The following is an 8,640-nucleotide window of genomic DNA, read 5'->3' on the forward strand; positions in this document are numbered from 1 at the left end:
AAAGCTGTTTGAATAAAGTTATGTGAAACAGCAATGGCGTCACCCAGGATGAAGAGCTGGTCGATGCTGTTCGCCATTGGGGTGACTCTCTTAAAGTGTCTCCTTATCCTTGCTTAGTAAGAGTCACCCAATTCGAGGTGGGGGTGTTATTGTTCATCTTTTGGCTGGCTCCTTGGAGGAGGAAGAACTTGCAGATGCAGCGATGGTTAAATGCTTTCAAAGAACATGACTGAAAATAAAGTAAAATGCTTTAAGGTTTATATATTCATGCAAATTAAGTTTGTTCAGTGTAAGTACAGTTTTGTCTTAATGAAGGTGTATTAGTTAGCCATTGTAAGAGTAAGTCTCAACCAACCGGAAAATACACTTATCCGGCATCTAACAATCCCCAAAGGTGCCCTTTGATATTTATTCAGTGTCTGAGTATTTTCTTTCAGTCATCCATAACTTTAATAATTAACCCAGCATGAGCTGGATCAGATCATTGAAGGGATGGGCCTGTTGTTGGTTGGCAACAGAGTTGCGTGTGTTCATGGCTGTTTGTGGGAATTAAGGAATAATTATCAATGTTCTTCAAAGTAGAAAGGGACCAGCACTGGGAATAGAAATGGAGTCAATTTTCAGTACTCACAAAGAACACAGCAAAAACTGCAGGATGCATTTGGGTCAGTCAGAGCTTACATCAAGAGTTGGGTGAGTAATGGAACTACAACAGCAAATTCCACTGCTGGCCAAAATCCACCACTGTATGCACAGGTCATGTTGATACTTCCAAAGTGTATTCTCCCTTCGGGCACGTAACTCTGATTCAAATTACATTTTTGATTTTTGTGCTTTGTTTTCTTCCACCGAGCTTAAAAACATTTATTTTAGAGATAAAGCGGAGTAACAGGTCTTTCCGGCCATGAGCCTTGCCACCTAAAATACACCAATTCATCTACAAATCCCCGTACATTTTTAATTTTTGGAAGAAAACTAGAGCATCCGGAGGAAGCCCACATAGTCATGGAGAGAACCTACAAAGCCCTTAGAGACAGCACCGGATTCGAGCCGGGATTGCGGGCTCTGTAATAGCATTGAGCTAACTACTGCTCCAACTCTGCTGCCCTCAACTGCATAATAAGAAGGCTGGAGCTTTTTTTAAAAAATAAGACCTGCATGATATTTGTTGATAAGCTGTCAAGACATTTAAAATTTGAGGAGAATTCTCCTTGACTACTTTGAAACGTTTGATTTCCCACACACACTTTCTTATCAATTGAGGCATGCTGTTCCTCAATATATCAGCTCTCAGTGTAGATTAGATCCTTTCCTGCTTTTTCTTGTGTGTGTGTGTGTGTGTGTGTGTGTGTGTGTGTGTGTGTGTGTGTGTGTGTGTGTGTGTGTGTGTGGGTATATGCCTGCGTATTGTCAATTATGTCTGCACATGTCTTATGCTTGTGTATTTGCATGTGTATGTATGTTTGTGTGTGTGCGCAATGTGTGCGCAATGTGCCTGTTGCGTGTGTTCTATGTCTGTGTATTTGCATGTGTGTGAGTGCAGGTGTTATGCTTATTTATTTGTATGTGTGTGTGTGTGTCTATGGAATGCCTACCTGTGCACATTGGCTGCTTGCACTTTACTGCAACTGCTTGACGTTTCCGTTTCTGTCGCAATTAACTACAATGAAACACACACCTTCTCAGGGGTTTAGAGTTTAGACAGAGGTCAGTTCTTCATGTCTTCCTCAACTTAGCAAAAGGCCTCACTACTAATATAAAAATAACGACCATTGCAAGCAATGAAGCTGAAGGACTGGATGATTCACAAATTCTCTTGTGGAAAATGCCTTATATAATGGCTTTGTAGGATGCTCAGTTAAAGGTAGCATATCTTTCTTGAGGAAATTACTCTTTAAGGGTGGAGTGGTTAATTTTAATAATATAAGGAAGCAGAATCGGAATTATCCAGTGGTCAAATGAACTTTTATTGTTTTTCTTGTGTTTTGTTAAACTTAGTTTGTAGTGTCAATGACCATGGACATTGGTCCTTCTGCTTATTTACCCATTATGTAATACACACAAAATTCATTTCTAATCAAACCCCAGAAATGTTGGAGAAATACAGCTGATCTTGCAGCACCCATAGGAGGAAAAGATATATGACTGACATTTGAGGCCTGAGCCCTTCCTTAAGGTAGGGCTAATGCCCAAAATGTTGGTAGTATATCTTTACCTCCTGTGGACGCTGTGAACCTGCTGAGCTCCTCCAACATTTCTGGGTTTCGACTACAATCACAGCATCTGCTGACTTTCATGCTTCACTTCCAAGACATTTCTCAGCGCAATTGAAATAAAATGAAAGCATATTTAATTCCCATTGTAGTTGGTGTATGTAGCTGATAGACCTTGCCCCTTGGCAGGAGGAATAAAGGTGATGGGATGAAGTGGGAGTCCTTTAGAAATGAAGTGACCTTCTGCTTTTTCATTTGCAGGTACAGAAGACGAATATGACCAAGAATAGATCATTAAGCTTATCAAACTGGACATTGTGCAACAGCATTGAAGACTTGGCCACTCTCTAAACATGTCAACTCCAAGGAGGAGAAAATAATATAATTGTGGCAAACTCTGAGAAATTCCTTTCCAATTCCCCAAGGCAATGAAGTAAGCTCCAGGAGATGGCAGCAGTCTATGGCTTCTCAAAAGAAAACGAGTAACTTTTCAAAAATAACTGAAAAGCTCCCCTTCACTCAGACACTTCAAATTCCCTTTCAAATGATGCAGAAAGTCAGAAAACGCTGAATCTAAATTTCTTGAGTTCGGTCCAGACTTGCATCAAGCCACACTCCCTACAGACTTTATATGCCTGGTTTCCAGCCCCTCGAATCTGAGGCATCTGAAATGATCTAACTGACATGAAACCAATCCCATCAGCACTTTTTCAAGGCTTACCAATCTTCATTCAAAGACTTATTTTCTCCACATTAGGTCCCTAACTGTTGAAACCTTCTTAATAGCCAAGAGCCATTGAACCAGGTGTCTTTATCTGACTTTCTGGTTGTCTCCCATTGTGGACTGTGTCATCCTGTTGCTGGTGCCATCAAGCCTGTCACCATTCAAAGAAGCTTTGTATAATTACAAGATTGTAGATGAGGCAAATTTTTGATCCATCTTATTTCCATTTGTATTTGATTCCATGCACATCATTTTGTTTCCATTCCTGTATCTAGAACAGTGATTCACAACTTTTTTTATTCCACTTGCATACCACCTTAAGTAATCCTTTACTAGCCACGGAGCACCTATAGCATAGGATGTGGTTAGAAAGGGATTACTTAAGGTGGTATGTGAGTGGGAAAAACAGATTGAGGACCACTGATCTAGAAGTTTATCCCACATGTTAATAACAGTTTGTTTGAAGAGAGAGTTCATACTAACAATGAACCACCTTTCAAATTCTTTCCATCTCCTAATTGCCTATCTCTATTCATTCAGTTGTGAAGCCTCACAACATCAACACCTGGTCTCCTCGAGTTTCCCTCACAACCTCAATACCTGGATCCCTTGAATTACCCTCACAACCTCAACACCTGGATCCCCCGAGTTACCCTCACAACCTCAACACCTGGTCCCCTCCAGTTTCCCTCACAACCTCAACACCTGATCCCCTCAAGTTTCCCTCACAACCTCATCACCTGGTCCCTTTGAGTTTCCCTCACAGCCTTAACACCTAGATCCCTCAATTTTCCCTCACAACCTCAACACCCTGGATTCCTTGAGTTTCCCTCACAACCTCATCACCTGGTCCTCTCGAGTTTCCCTCACAGCCTCAAACACCTAGATCCCTCGATGTTCCCTCACAACCTCAACACCCTAGATTCCTTGAGTTTCCCTCACAACCTCAACACATGGATCCCTTGAGTTTCTCTCACAACCTCAACACCTGATCTCCTCGAATTTTCCTCACAACCTCAACACCCTAGATCCCTCGAATTTCCCTCACAACCTCAACACCCTAGATCCCTTGAGTTTCCCTCACAACCTCAACACCTGGATCCCCCGAGTTACCCTCACAACCTCATCACCTGGTCCCTTTGAGTTTCCCTCACAGCCTTAACACCTAGATCCCTCAATTTTCCCTCACAACCTCAACACCCTGGATTCCTTGAGTTTCCCTCACAACCTCATCACCTGGTCCTCTCGAGTTTCCCTCACAGCCTCAACACCTAGATCCCTCGATTTTCCCTCACAACCTCAACACCCTAGATCCCTTGAGTTTCCCTCACAACCTCAACACATGGATCCCTCGAGTTTCTCTCACAACCTCAACACCTGATCTCCTCGAATTTCCCTCAACATCAAAAACCTTCAAACTCCTAACAAATATAAACCCAGGCTACTCAATCACTCCTCAGAAGATAACCCTTTCATTTATCAGAATCAATCTGTGAACCTCATCTGCACCACCTCCAAAGCCAACATATCCTTTCTCAAGCTCAGCAGCACATAGAACAACATGCAAAATACTGGAGGGATTCAGAGTCTGGCAGCGCCCATAGAAGGGAATATACAGTGAACCAGAGTTTCCTGTTTTCCTTGCATGTTGGAGAGGCTTTCCATTCTTGGACAAATGTAGAAGACAGTTTCCTGCTGGTCAGCAGTGAAGGGGAGGCTTAGACAAGCAAGGTAACCCCAAACCAATCCAAATGAAGGTACAGAAGTAAAACATGAAAGTCTGCAGACACTGCAGCTGAAGCAAAAACATGATGCTGGAAAAACTCTGCAGGTCAAACAGAGTGCTTTATATAGCAAAGATAAAGATACATAAGCAAAGTTTTGGGGTTTGAGCCCTTCATCAAGTTATGGAAAAATGTCAGGAGGTGACTGAACAAAATCATAGCGGGGAGGTTTGGGGGAAGAGCATGGTCCCAAAGGTAAGGTGGTAATAGGTGGTAATAGCAGGGGGAGGAGGGATGGCTCTGTGAATAGAGAGGGACAGGGATAGAGAGCTAAGGGAAAGAAGATAAGGGCAAAGGAGAGGGAGGGAGAATGAAGACTAGGTTAACAGAAAATTGAGGTTGATTTTAAAGCCATCTGGTTGGAGAGTGCCCGAAAAATTATGTCGTTCCTCCAATTTACGCGTGGTCTTGGTGGATCTTGGACAGACATGTGAGTATGGGAGTGGGATGCAGAATTGAAATGGTTTCCCACTGGGAGGTCCCTATCACTGATGAGGACAGAGCGAAGGAGCTCAGCGAACCAATCTCCCAGTCTGTGCCCAGTCTCTCCGACATAGAGAAGGCCACAGAGAGAGCACCGGATGCAGTAGATCACTCCTGCAGACGCACAATTGAAGTGTTGCTTCACTTGAAAGGCTTGTTTGGGGAGACAAATTGTGGTGAGGTAAGAGATACGGGCACAAGTGTGGCATTTCCTGCAGCGAGTAAGGAAGGTGCCAGGGTTGGGGGACAATTTGTAGGGAGGGATGAGTGGATGAGGGAGTTATGGAAGGAGTGTAATGGAGGAGGAGAGGGGAAGATGTCTCTAGTAGTGGGATCATGTTGTAGGTGGCGGAAATTATGCTTGAATGAAGAGACTTGTGGGGTAGTAGGCAAGAATAATGGATTATTGTGTCTGGGGTCAGAGAGGGCCAGGGCAGATGAGTGGGAAACAGAGGAAATGTGGACAAGGGCTGAGTTGATGGTGGTGGAGGGGAAGCCACATTTGTGGAAGACGGCAGACATTTCAGACGATCTGAACTGGAAGACCTCATCTTGGCAACAGATGAGGTGGAGATGGAGACATTATAAGAAGGGAAGAGAATCTTTGCAAGGGTCATGGTGTGTAGTCGAGGTAGTTGTGGAGTTGGTATTTTGTGAACTATGTTTTTGGAAAGCTTTTCTCCCAAGATGGAGACAGAAAGATCCAGAAAGTGAAAAGTGTTGTTGCAGGTAGACCAGGTGAATTTGAAATTCGGGTGGAAGTTGGCAGAGAAGTGAATGAAGTTGACGAGCTTCATGGGATATGAGGTAGCTCTAATGTAGTTGTCAATATAGTGGAGGAAAAGTTGAGTGCCTTGCCTGTGTAGGTTTGTAGCATAAATTGCTCCACAAAGCCCACAAACGGGCAGCCATAGCCGAAAGTGCAGGACTAATTTTTTTAGGTGCCGGAGCTCACCAAACACAAAATGGTATTTTATCCCTGCCAGCCACCACCCCTCTCCCCATCCCCAACCTCAACACATACTTCCGTAAAAAAACCCCGTATTCAGAGTCGGCATCAGAACAAATCTAAAATAGGAGCATTAGGGTAACTGCGGGGGGCACCGGCACCAGCCAATGCATCAAAATAAATGGTGACAAGGAAGTCTCGCGAGCCCTGGCCTTGGTGGCCGCCATGTTGTATAATTGAGAGTGAATGGTAGGATGAGGAAGGAGGATGAGTGGAAGAAACAGGTTCCTTGGATGTCCAGAATAATGCTCAGTCTGGGCAGGGGAGGGGTGGCAGGATGGGGGTGGGGAATCACCGACCCTGCCTGTATTTAATATGCAGCTGCTGTTAAATTCCCCACTAGTTAAAATTTCCTGTTTGTTTATTTTGCCTTTTTTTTACAGAGGTACCGGAGTGGCGTTCCGGTGAGCCCCAAGTGCACTGCACCCCTGGGTATAACTGGGAACCATGCTGTTACCCATAGCTACTCCTTTGATTTGAAGGAAGTGGGATGAGTTAAATGAAAAGTTATTAAGAGTGAGAACATGTTCTGCCAGCTGGAGAAGGATCATCGTGGAGGGTGGTTGTTAAGTGTCTTGTCAAGAAAGAAACAGTGTTTTGAGAACTTCTATGGGGGGATGGAGATATAATGGGATTGGACATCCATAGTGAAAATGAGGCAGAGCAGTTTAGGGAATTTGAAGTCATTGAAGAGATGGAGGGCACGTGAGGCATTGCAGATGTTGGTAGGGATGGAGTGGACCAAAGAGAAAAGAGAGGCTCAGGGTAAGACGAAACTAGTTCAGTGGGGCAAGAACAAGCAGAAACAATGGGTCTGCCTGGATGATTAGGTTTATGCATCTTATAGAACTAGGCAGTGCTGGGAAGGGAAGCAATGAGATTGGAGGCCTTGGGAGGAAAGTGACCAGAGGTGACGAGGTTGGTAATAGTGTTGGAGACGGTGGCCTGATGTCCTGTGGTGGGGTCCTGTGGAAGGAGTAAATAGGAGGAGGGGTCTGAGAGCTGCCATCTGGCTGCAGCAAGGCAGAGGTCAGGGCGCCAATGTTAGCACAGCTCAGGAAAGTTTCCATCAGCTAAAGAGTTAAAGGCAAGAAGGAGTTCAGGAAAAACATTTAAAAATTTCTTTCCATAAAGTTGAATCCACCTTCTTTGTGCAGAGATAGGGGAACCCAGCAGACAGAGTCTGATTAGTGAGGGGGAAGAGGGTGGAAAGTGAGTCTGGCCCTTCCTCCTCCTCCCTAGGTCAACGGCTGCAAATTGGTGAAGGTTTTTTTTGCTGTGAGAGCAAAGAGAAAAATACAGAAATGTTTGCCAAAGAAAACAATGGGCCCTTCCAGTGCTGGCTGCGTCCAGACAGTCTGGGCCTGGCTCCAGATTTCAAGCACCTCTTGAGCCCCTGAAAGTGCTGGAATAAGCAGAGGAACAGCTTGGGCTGCGGGCGACCTCGACAGAAGGCAGAGTAGATGCAGCAGAGACAAATCAAACAGCCTCAACGTCACTGACATTCAGCAAAAGAAAAGTAGCAAGCGCTCAAGCTTGCTGAAAGACTTATTGGGTTCGTCTGAGGGCTGAGTTTCCTGAAGGCCTCAAAGAATGATTTTGAAATGTTCGAGGCAGAATCTGATAGGCACTTTGTCACAAAGCAAATTCTTATGTTAGTTTCCTCAGTCTTGGACACCATAAAAATTTTTAAATCAAGTTTAATCTCGGCTTTAAATTAAATGTACACATTGGGTATTAAAAAAGGTTAATTCATTAATTTATTTTAAAGAGTGGGAGTTTAATTTCTTCTGTTAATGCACTGTTTAACACATTTGGGTAAAATGTACTACCACAATCATTAGCTCTATTAAAAATGATTACAGTTCCCAGGATGACAGAGGAGTAAGTGTGGATCACCCTCTTTTCATTTTCCCCTTTTGCTCTTCCTATATATGGAGTTTTGATGATTGTAAGTGAGGAGTATTGAGAATTGATGTTATAGGAAATTGTCCGTGATCTGATGAAAAAGTGGTATTTACTGATCCAAGTGCCTTTTCCTTGTTCCATTCTTATCTTTTTGGTCTTTGCTAACTCTAATTGGTGTTGTGGAAGCTGTCCATTGTTCCAATTTCTTTGGGTGCACTGGTTAAATTGTTTGCATCAAATTCCCTTTCTTCACCACACCGGTTAATATATCTCTGTCTGCTCTTTACAATCCTAAAACTGACTGCTCTGCACATCACTAAAACTAAATAGTACACAGTTGAATTTTAACCTAAGATAGTAAGTCAACATTTTGACAAAGGTGGAATATCAAAGGGAAAAAGGGAAACTCTATCTCTAGAAGTTGGGGGTGCAAAAGTTCAGGATGCTGGTTTTGTCAGAGCAAGTTGGAAATCAGCGCACCATCTGAACATTCATTAATTCTACTCGATTTCAGATTTC

General features: G+C 43.5%; 1 long non-coding RNA gene across 1 annotated transcript; it reads left to right on the forward strand.

The window, feature by feature from the left end:
• The first annotated feature begins 483 nt into the window (after positions 1-483).
• LOC138761168 (uncharacterized) lies at positions 484-7,976 on the forward strand. Its single transcript, XR_011356165.1, has 2 exons — positions 484-693; positions 2,475-7,976. It is a non-coding gene; the product is annotated as an uncharacterized lncRNA (long non-coding RNA).
• The last annotated feature ends 664 nt before the right edge of the window (positions 7,977-8,640 follow it).

This window comes from Narcine bancroftii, chromosome 4 (assembly GCF_036971445.1).
Source record: "Narcine bancroftii isolate sNarBan1 chromosome 4, sNarBan1.hap1, whole genome shotgun sequence".
In the NCBI taxonomy this organism is placed as follows: domain Eukaryota; kingdom Metazoa; phylum Chordata; class Chondrichthyes; order Torpediniformes; family Narcinidae; genus Narcine; species Narcine bancroftii.